This window comes from Linepithema humile, chromosome 2 (assembly GCF_040581485.1).
Source record: "Linepithema humile isolate Giens D197 chromosome 2, Lhum_UNIL_v1.0, whole genome shotgun sequence".
Classification (NCBI taxonomy): domain Eukaryota; kingdom Metazoa; phylum Arthropoda; class Insecta; order Hymenoptera; family Formicidae; genus Linepithema; species Linepithema humile.
The window spans coordinates 11,973,658-11,982,675 of NC_090129.1; the positions used below are offsets into that span (position 1 = coordinate 11,973,658).

General features: G+C 43.7%; 1 pseudogene; it reads left to right on the top strand.

The window, feature by feature from the left end:
- Window positions 1-3,716: 3,716 nt before the first annotated feature.
- Window positions 3,717-9,018, top strand: LOC105672077 (uncharacterized; annotated as a pseudogene).

Consider the following 9,018-nt stretch of genomic DNA (forward strand, 5'->3'; position numbering starts at 1 on the left):
GTATAGGGCGTCACAACAAACCCCCACCACCTACCCCGTCTAGGCCCCCCGCAGTGGGTCTGGCGCCAAAACATTCCCCCACTCCTCTCTGACGAGATGGAAAAAAAAGATGGCGGCTACGGGTAAACAAGATGGCGGATGTTGACAAGATGGCGGAAATTTTTATTTTTTTGAATTGAGAAAATCCAAACGGGGTTCGAACCTGGATCGCTGGATTTCTAAGTCCTGGTCCTAGTCTGCTGGGCTACCTATAGATCTAATGAAGCAAGTCGTAGGGTCGTATTTATAGTAGGCGCGGGATGACGTAAATTTTTTTTTTTTTGAATTGAGAAAATCCAAACCGGGTTCGAACCTGGATCGCTGGGTTTCTAGTCCTGGTCCTAGTCCGCATGGCTACCTATAGATCAAATGAAGTAAGTCGTAGGGTCGTATTTATAGCTATGGGGCCTGGCAGGTATGGGGCATCAAAACAAACGACGTCACACAGTCGCCTCTAGTCCGTGAAGGGAAGGGACGTATTTATGGTGAGGCCGCGTCTACATGAGGTACCCCGGACTCTCTGGCAGGTATGGGGCATCAAAACAAACGACGTCACACAGTCGCCTCTAGTCCGCGAAGGGAAGAGACGTATTTATGGTGGAGCCGCGTCTACATGAGGTACCCCGGACTCTCTGGCAGGTATGGGGCATCAAAACAAACGACGTCACACAGTCGCCTCTAGTCCGTGAAGGGAAGGGACGTATTTACGGTGGAGCCGCGTCTACATGAGGTATCCCGGACTTTCTGGCAGGTATGGGGCATCAAAACAAACGACGTCACACAGTCGTCTCTAGTCCGTGAAGGGAAGGGACGTATTTATGGTGGGGCCGCGTCTACATGAAGTACCCCGTACTCTCTGGCAGGTATGAGGCATCAAAACAAACGACGTCACACAGTCGCCTTTAGTCCGTGAAGGGAAGGGACGTATTTACGGTGGAGCCGCGTCTACATGAGGTACCCCGGACTCTCTGGCAGGTATGGGGCATCAAAACAAACGACGTCACACAGTCGCCTCTAGTCCGTGAAGGGAAGGGACGTATTTACGGTGGAGCCGCGTCTACATGAGGTACCCCGGACTTTCTGGCAGGTATGGGGCATCAAAACAAACGACGTCACACAGTCGTCTCTAGTCCGTGAAGGGAAGGGACGTATTTATGGTGGGGCCGCGTCTACATGAAGTACCCCGTACTCTCTGGCAGGTATGAGGCATCAAAACAAACGACGTCACACAGTCGTCCCGTGAAGGAGCGTATTTATGGTGGAGCCGCGTCTATATGAGGTACCCCGGACTCTCTGGCAGGTATGGGAAATGTAAACAAACATCGTCAAGGTGTCGGGCGGGGGATGATAGAACTACGACCTGTGAGCGGGCAAGTATGGGAGAACAAAAGAACGACGGAGTCAAACGGTGGATTCTGCTAGACCGATATTCGACGAGATGACGACTAAGGGGGTGCAAACGGTATAGAGCGTGCACCGGTATAGCGAACAAAAGAACGCAGCGACGAATGATCGGCCGACTTTTAGTCTGATATTCGGCATGCTGGTTAAGGTGGCAGCGATATCGCGTGAACGGGGTGAGCCACCCCGTGGATTGAGCGCGCTGTAAGGATTGTTGAGTGCAGGAACATACGAAAAGAGGAAGGAAACAAACACGAGAAATGGAATACAAAATCGTTTATTTGGAATTTTTCTTAAGAATACATAATTGAACTGACAAAATAAAGTTTATACATTTTATGATTTTCAATAGAATCAAATTTAATTATAAATGATAAAAGTATACATTAATGTATGAATTACAATTTTTGTTGAAATCTAATTATATGTACAATTTGATCGAAGTAAAGAGCAATTAATTCTAAAAATACAATTTTAAATTGATCGTCGAGAAATGTTAAATCTTTTAGTTGCGTACGTACATTAGTTTGTATTTCGTGACAATTAGATTTGAACGCGAGTTTTATTATATCGTTTTCGATATAACCCACGATAGGTAGTCTTATTTGTATTTTATTAATAAGATATTTAGCGCAATCATTGGCACTAGTGATGATTATATTCAGTCGATTCAAATTAGCGTTTACACATTCGAGTATATTTTCTAGTCCCAGAAAACTAGCTCTCTGCATTGCTATAGCGAGCGAATAAGTCCGGCGTTTCTTCGGAGCATGAATTTCTTCTTTAGTCGTGGTATTTTCCAAAGGTTGAACTTCTTGTCCGTTTTCTCGATATGTCAATAACAAAGCTCTTGCTCTATAAGCAGTGGTGAAATTTATAATTATCTTGTTGATAATAATCGAGTTTGCCGTAATACTATTTCCATTTAAGTAATCCGACATTTGCTTCATATTTTCTTGAAATTTTTGCCATTCCGTCATGTTGAAGCAAATACCATCGGCTCCCTTGGATGAAAATTTAACGAAAGGTTGAAAATCAAACTCGTCGCTGTTGATTGAAGTTTACAGCCCAACATGAATTTTCTTCGTATAAGAAAAATTCAATCCATATGTTGTAGACAATAGCATGCAATTCTGCACAATTTTTTCGGTGATGTCGCATCTTGCTTTGGAAGTGTCGCTGCACTTTGTCGGTTTTTCGGATTTCACAATTTCCCGGCGTTTATCCATGACACTGATTTTTATACGCAGACGCAAAACGAAAACACGAAAACTGAAACTTGTTCGCTGTTGAACTTGCAGGTTCGAATGCTAGGAGACGAATGAGAAAAATGTTACAATCTTCCGCGTAATAGAAAATCGGAAAAACGGTGGGGGAAATTTGAACACATATAAACTTTTAAGCACTATGATTGGCCGCAAAGGCGAAGCATTGACAAACTTACTTTTCCGAATTTCTACGAAAATTCTACTAGATAAAGAAAGTTTCGATTTTCATGTCGCGACATGTTACGGAATAAATTTTCATGATTTTACAACAAAAAAATTTTTGCACTTTATTGTGGTTTTTACTACGCGATTGTTATATAGAGGATTATTCTTATTCAAACAACAGAATTTCTACCCGTCGCGTAGTATTTCTTAACAAGTTAAGCGTCGTCGGAATTTTTACTACGTGTTCAATACTATAGGATTATTCTTATCCCGATTCGATTATTTGTTATTTTTATTTTTTCCGAGGCGCCTCGCTCTCCTATCTTGAAGTACCGTTCGGTGAATAATAGGATTATCGTGAAAAGTACGAGCGAAACGTTGTACGACGAAAGGACCTGGACCGTTGTCCGGTTTCAAAGGAGGTGTAATAAAAATATTTGAAAACGATGCTTTTTTCCTAAATTTTCTCAAGGTGGGGGAAAACTGGTATAAAACGGGAAGACGCTAAAAAATCGCACAGTTTCACATTTTCTCGCGCATTCGGGATCATAGCGATCTGTATTTCCGTCTTCGTGTGATTTTACTGCGTATCGAAGCCACGTTGAATTAAAAATGTCTAGTTTGCGGGAAATTATCGAATCGTGTTTGCGATTGACGCGTAGTTTAAACGGGCTCTGCATCAATAATTATTTATCGTCGTTATCCGACAACGACGATAATAATTATGTTGTATTCGCAAAGTTTGCGGGTGCGTGCCCTAGCACGGTGCTCGCGGTTTTATTCCGTTTGGGGCATTTCTCGATTTACCTCCAGCTTTTGGTTATTGCCGGCGAAATAGTCGAGATGAGACGTGTGTTTAACGACAACGAAGAAGAGGATGCGGGAGGCTATATCGCCGGCCTGCTGAATTACTATCGTGGTGCGGTAAAAAATGGTAAGTTTCCATTTTTTATTATGAATATTTAAAACAAAATTAAAAAAAATTAAAATTATTATTTTTTAGGAACGCTACAATGTCACGAGCCGAAAAAAGTCATGGCGGTGGAGGGTGTGGTGCGTAGCGTGCGTCAAAATTATGTCGAAGAGCGAGCTACTCAACGCCGCGAGGTAAGACGGCGAGACGATACCTCGCCTGAGGCTGGACCTTCGTGTAAGTAATAGACCTTCGTAAAAGTAATTTATATGAAATAACAGCATTGATTTAATATTAGGAAATTTTTCAAAAAATTTAATGTTTTAGCTCGCGCGCGAATTATTCTTACGCCGGAGCTTGTCGATCTTGTGAGCAACGAATCGATGAGTCAACCGGCTCCTCGCGAAGTGAGCTCGTTCGATGAGGAGGAAATATTCAGTCCTTTGTATAGTAAGTGATAAAAAAAGTTATCTTAGCAGAAGCATAAAATAACTAAAAAATTTGAAAAATTAATAACGTAAATTTTTAGATAACGACCGTCAACAGAGTGTAATATTACCCGGGGCTGACGACGAAGAGGAAGAGCAGGAGGAAGAGCAGGAGGAGGAGGAAGAGGAAGAGCAGGAAGACGAAGAAGAAGAGCAGGAAGAAGAATTACAGGAGAGGAATTATGAAGGAGAGGATGAACAAAGCCACGACGGATGGGAAATGGGTGACAGAGGTAAGAAAGATTGCAAATTTTTACAGTTGATTTTATGCTCGAATTTTATTTTTTAATCATTAAAATTAAACATTAAAATTTTCACAGGATACAGTCCCCCTGTGATTTCTTACTCTCCCGATTACAATTATCAAACGAGGGTGTAAAATAAAAAAGAAGAAAATCTAGAGGTGAGCTGATTTAACACTTTTTCGATTTTTATTGCAAATAAAATTCGAGCATGAAGATATAAAATATAATATTTTATCAAATTTTTTAATTAATTCGCTAATTTTTTAATTTTGACTTTTGCAGTTCAAACAGGTGGCGGTAGAGAAGAAGAAGAGTCGGAGGAAACTCGGTCGGGCGTGGAATCGACTGGCGAAACTGACGAAAGAGCGCCGCAGGAAGAGGAAAGAACGGAGGAGGAGGAAACGAGACGAGCGGAGGATATCGATGCAGCATCGGCGGCGGAAAAGAATAATAATCAGGTCGGCGATAATTTTAATTATATAGAATTAGTATCGGAAAACACGCGTAGGTTTAGAAATTTCGGGATAGAGGGTAGAGAAGCTAGATTCCGTATACTTCCGTTTCCCGAGGGTGGAGGGGAGGTTTACAGACGATTGGAAAACGCGTTTCGCGAAATTCACTCTTACGCGATATTTTCATGCGTACCGGGAGATTATGTTGGATTGTCTTTCGACTCTCCGGCTCTTTCTCACGGCCCCGCTGGAATATCGTTCCGTCCGGCGAACGATTTGACTCCCGAGAACATTTGGAATCTCGTGAGTTTATTAGCTCAAAGTTCAAGGGGGTTAAACGTAGCGCAAGATTTTAATATTCGCGTTTTTCGTATCACCCCTCCTACGGGACGTGGATATAACGCTCTAGATATTGTTGGTAAACGTTCGATTTTAACAATAAACAACAACGATAATCTGTGTTTTCCTCGCGCGCTCGTGACGGCACAGATTTATAACGAGCGTGGAAATGTGCGTACGGGCGAGTTGCATGCGAGATGGAACGCGGTGAGAACACGAAATTCGTCGTTGCAACGCGAACTCGCCGGCGAGTTGACGAAAAAAGTCGGTATCGCGATTCCGGAAGTCGGCTGCGGAATTAGGGAAATCGAACATTTCCAACAATATTTAGCCGCGGAAAATGTCGCGATAATAGTTTACAATTCCGACACTTTTGGTCGCGGGGATAAACCTTTATTCGACGGAACAGCGGTGCTAGCCTCTCTACATCGAGAACCTATATCTCGATTAAATATTTTATTTGTCGCCGAATCGTGTCATTATAGCGTGATTTTAAATTTAGGAGCCGCTGCTGGAAGTAGAGGGTATTGCATTCCGTGCAACGTAGCTTATCGCAGTGACGCGAAAGGGCATCGATGCTCTAATAAATGCCCGCGTTGTAACATGGTTCCAATTTGCGAGAGATTCGAACATGAGCGAATACGCTGCACGGAATGTAATCGCGAATTTTTTAATTGCGCGTGCCTCGAGCGCCATCGCGCGCAAAAATCGTACGACGGGCATTCGCTTCAAAGCGTTTGTAGCGTTATACGATTTTGCAGCGAGTGCGGTCGTGTAATCGAACGAAAGAAACAGCACGAATGCGGCGCGGCTTTCTGTTTCACGTGTCGTTCTCACCAACCGCTAAATCATTATTGCTGCATGATGCCGATCAATCGAGCTTCGAGTAGCATCGTGGGTCGCTCTTCGGAAGAGCATTTCGAAGATCAAAATGAAGATGAACACGTGTCGAAAACAGAAAACCGCTCCGCATTCGTGTTTTACGATTTCGAAACACGACAGGATGAAACGCTTCGAGGTACCGCTAATGTAAAAATTCACGTGCCCACTCTCTGCGTCGCGCAGCAGATTTGCGAATCGTGCGCGGAAATAGAAGATATGTCGGTGCGGTGTCGTTGGTGCGGTATCCGCGAATTTACATTTCGTCACGATCCTGTTAAAGAATTTGTAAATTTCGCGACGCGTCCGACGACATATTTTAAAAAAATAATTTGTATTGCTCATAACGCAAAATCGTTCGACGCGCAATTTATCCTCCGATATTTAGTAGAAAGCGGTATTTCGACAGAACCTCGTGTAATTTTGAGCGGTACTAAAATCATAGTACTTACTAACGGTAGGAAATACGAAATTTATCGACAGTGTTAATTATATGCCGATGCGGTTATCCGAATTACCAAAGGCTTTCGGGCTGGCGAATACTTTGGATAAAGGCGTCTTTCCGCATTTATTTAACACACTCGATAATCAATTCTATGTAGGACCGTTGCCGGGCGTCGAGTATTACTCTCCGGAAACTATGAATACGAAAGAACGCGAACAGTTTTTAGCATGGCACGACGAGTTAACTCGGGCGAATTATATTTTTGATTTTCAACTCGAGATATCGCGCTATTGTCGCAACGACGTGGATATTCTTAGACGAGCGTGCATGGCTTTTAGGAAAATTTTCCTGAGGCGCGGAAAAGTGTGCTCATTCGAGGAATGTACAACAATCGCTTCCACGTGTATGAGGGTTTTTAGAAAAAACTTTCTGCGTGAAAGCGAGATTGGTATAATTCCATCGGGTGGGTACAGACACGCAAATACGCAATCGCGCAAAGCACTGCGTTGGCTGGTGTGGATGGAGCGAGAGCTCGGTCATCCCATTATTCACGCAGGGCGTACCCGCAAATATCGCGTACTCGACGGCACACTCGTCGACGGATATTACGAATCGTTAGAAAACGGCGTAACGCGACATCACGTGTTTCAATTTCACGGATGCTTTTGGCACGGTTGCCCGTCGTGCTTTAGAATCAACCGCGACAGTAACCTCTCCGTAAACAGCGAACGTAGGGATACGATCGATTTGCGTTATGAGCATACCGTCGCAACGATATATCGTCTTCGAAAACGCGGATACACGGTGACGGAGAAATGGGAGTGCGATTTCGATCGTGCGATGGCTGTAAATAGCGTAATGCGGGAATATTTACAGCACCATCAAATGGTTGAAAACGAACCGCTCAATCCGCGCGATGCGTTTTACGGCGGCCGTACGGGGAATGTCGCGACTCGATATGAAATTACGGGTACAGAGAAGATACGATACATCGATGTATGTTCTCTGTATTCGTATGTTTTAAAAACGGGTACTTTTCCGATCGGACATCCCACGGTGTATGTCGGGGAGGAATGTTCGGTGCTAATCGGAGAAGGCCCGAATTACAATTTCGACTCCGTCGAAGGCCTCGTACGTTGCAAAGTACTCGCACCGCGCGATCTCTTTCACCCCGTGTTACCGTATCGCGTACGCGGAAAATTGTTATTCGCGTTGGTCCCTCAGGAAAATTGTGCCGCAGTTGCTGCGAAACATTTTCACGCGAAGATTGTACACACGTGCCTTCCGAACGTGAATTTACGGGTACATGGGTATCGTGCAAATTGCGCAAAGCGCTTGAAAAAGGTTATTTCGTGTCGGAGGTTAGCGAGATTTGGCAGTACAACGCAACACGCTACGATCACGGTACGCGGCAGGGTGGGTTATTCGCCGAATATATTAATACATTTTTAAAATTAAAACAAGAAGCCAGCGGGTGGCCGAGTGAATGTACCGATGACGAGGCTAAAGAACGATATCTTCGCGATTACGAGGAAACCGAAGGTATCGTTCTCGAAAGTAACAATATCGCGAAAAATTCGGGATTACGTTCGGTCGCGAAGTTGTGTTTAAATTCTTTTTGGGGGAAATTCGGCCAACGACCCAACCTAACGAATACCGAAATCGTAAAAACTCAGCAACAATTAACGAGTTTGCTCACAAGCCCCAAACATGAAATAACCGAAATACTGCCGGTAAACGAAGATGCGATGTATGTTTCATGGCGACTGCGGGAAGAGGCCGACGTTCCCTCGCCTCTTACCAACGTCGCTTTAGCGGCGTACACGACGGCGCTAGCGCGATTAGTGTTGTATAAATATTTAGAACGCTTAGATCGACGCGTTTTATATTACGATACCGATTCTTGCATTTATGTAAGCAGCGATGATCCTTCCGAATACGAGCCGCGTACGGGTAATTTTTTGGGCGATATGACGAACGAACTCGAAAGCTATGGGTCCGGTAGTTACATCAAGGCGTTTGTATCCGGTGGCCCGAAATTTTATGCTTACGTTGTTCGCACACCGGAAGGACTCACGCACGAAGTTTGCAAAGTAAAGGGTATAACCCTAAACTTTGCAAACTCATGCTTAGTTAATTTTAATAGTATAAGAGAATTAATATTGCAAAAAGAGCGAGAAGGACGAGAAGAGGAAAGTGAAGAAGAAGAAGAAGAAGGAAAGTCACATAGAACATCGATAAATCTACGTTTCAGAGCAATTCGGCGTACGGCTTTTCACGAGTTAATAACTCGCGACGAAGTGAAAGCTTGTACTCCTGTGCTATTGAAACGTAGATTTCTCAATAGTCGTTGTTCCGTTCCTTACGGTTACGCGATTCGATAA